This window comes from Neopelma chrysocephalum, unplaced genomic scaffold (assembly GCF_003984885.1).
Source record: "Neopelma chrysocephalum unplaced genomic scaffold, ASM398488v2 Primary Assembly neopelma1_82825, whole genome shotgun sequence".
NCBI classification, from domain to species: Eukaryota; Metazoa; Chordata; class Aves; order Passeriformes; family Pipridae; genus Neopelma; species Neopelma chrysocephalum.
In genome coordinates this window covers 1-2174 of record NW_020913535.1, presented here as the reverse complement: position 1 = coordinate 2174, position 2174 = coordinate 1, and the positions used below count along the sequence as shown (strand labels likewise).

The 2174-nt window shown below is 60.3% G+C and overlaps 1 long non-coding RNA gene across 1 annotated transcript; it reads left to right on the top strand.

Annotated features, from left to right (window-relative positions):
- Window positions 1-199: 199 nt before the first annotated feature.
- Window positions 200-683, top strand: LOC113979541. The gene is made up of 2 exons (XR_003537900.1): window positions 200-268; window positions 396-683. It is a non-coding gene; the product is annotated as an uncharacterized LOC113979541 (long non-coding RNA).
- Window positions 684-2174: the final 1491 nt, after the last annotated feature.

Below are 2174 nucleotides of genomic sequence, written 5' to 3'. Positions count from 1 at the left end.
TGGGGCTGCAGTTGCCCTCCTGGGCTCGTCTGTGGTGTCGGTGTTGGCGTCGCTGTGGCTGGCGGGGGTTCTGCTCTTCGGCCTCAGGGACCTTTGCCTCGTCTGCCTCAGCACCTACCTGCTCAACCTGCTGCTGCTGCTCCTCAACCTGCGCCGCTGGAGGGGGCTCAGCCGCCCCAAAAACGACTGACACCCCAAAAAACGGGCTGGGGACCCCCAAAAACGGGTTCGGAAGCCCTGAAAATGGGTCGGGGAGCCCCGAAAATGGGTTTGGAACCACCAGAAATGGGTCTGGGAGTCCCAGAAACAATTTGGGGATCCTTGAAAATGGGTCTGGGACCCCCAGAAACAACTTGGGGAGCCCTGAAAACGGGTCAGGGACCCCCTGAAAATAGGTCTGGGAGCCCCAGAAATGGGTTTGGGACCCCCGAAAATGGGTCTGAGACTCCCAGAAACAACTTGGGGACCCCCGAAAATAGGTCAAGGACCCCCAAAAATGGGTCTGGAACCCCCCAAAATAGGTCAGGGACCCCCAGAAAATGGGTCTGGGACCCCCAAAAACGGGTCTGGGACCCCCAGAAACAGTTCAAGGACCCCCGAAAATGGGTCTGGAATCCCCCAAAATAGGTCAGGGACCCCCAGAAAATGGGTCTGGAACCCCCAAAAATAGGTCAGGGGACCCCTGAAAACGGGTTGGGGACCCCCAAAAATGGGTCAAGGACCCCCAAAAATGGGTCGGGGACCCCCAAAAGTGGGTCTGGAACCCCCCAAAATAGGTCAGGGACCCCCAGAAATTGGTCTGGGACCCCCAGAAACAGGTCAGGGACCCCCCCAAACAGCCCTGGGACCCCCGAAAATGGGCTGGGGAGCATCAAAAACTGCCCGAAATGCACCTAAAGCTGCTTGAGACCCCCCAAAAACCCGCCTGAGACCCCCAGAAATGGGCTGGGGGACCCCCAAAAACTGTTTAAAACTCACCTGTAAGTGCCTGAGACCCCTAAAAATGGGCTGGGGACCCCCAAAAATTGCTCTGGGACCACCAGAAATGGGCTGGGGACCCCCAAAAACCCTCTGAACCCCCCTGAAAGTGCCTGAGACCCCCCAGAAATGGGCTGGGGACCCCCCAAAAACGGGTTGGGGACCATTAAAAACTGTCTGAAACCCACCTGAAAGTGCCTGAGACCCCTGAAAACGGCCCCGGGACCCCCGAAAATGGGCCTGGGACCCCCAAAAATGGGCCTGGGACCCCCAAAATTGGGCTCTGGATGCCCCAAAAAAGGGCTGGGGACCTCCAAAATTGGGCTACGGATTCCCGAAAATGGCCCCGGGACCCCAAAAAATGGCCCTGGGACCCCTGAAAACCATCTGAAACCCACCTAAAACTGCCTGAGACCCCCCCAAAAATGGCCTGAGACCTCCAAAAATGGGCTGGGGACCCCCGAAATTGGGCTACGGATCCCCCAAAAATGGGCTGGGGACTCCCAAAATGGGCTGTGGATCCCCCAAAAAAGGGCCTGGGACCCCCAAAATTGGGCTCTGGATCCCCCAAAAATGGGCTCTGGATGCCCAAAAATGAGCCTGGGACCCCCAAAATTGGGCTACAGATCCCCCAAAATGGGCCTGGGACCCCCAATATTGGGCTGAGGACCCCCGAAATTGGGCTACGGATCCCCCAAAAAAGGGCTGAGACCCCCAAAAATGGGCTGGGGACCCCCGAAATTTGGCTACGGATCCCCCAAAATGGGCCTGGGACCCCCCAAAAATGGGCTGAGGACCCCCAAAAATAGGCCCAGCCCCCCTTTATCCCCCCCAAAAAAGGGGTCCCAGGGATTTGGGGACCCCCCAAAAAAGGGGGTCCGGGGTTTCCCCCCCGCCGCCAGGGGGCGCCTTTTTCCCGCCACGCCCCGTTTTCCCGCCATTTCCGGCCCCGCCCTTCGCTCTGCGCACGCGCGGGGGTCGCTCCCGTCGCCCCGCCCCTTTTTTCCGAGCGCGCGCATGCGCGGAGAGGAGGCGGTTCGGACCGTACCACCCTGAGGGGCAGCGCGGGGGGGGGAAAGGAGGGGCCCGGGACGGGAACTGGACGAGCCCATTTTCCAGCAGAGCCCGGGGAGGGGTCGCGGAGGCCCCGCGGCCGCTGGTTCGTGAGGGGGGACCTTGAGGGGGGGTTTAAAAAC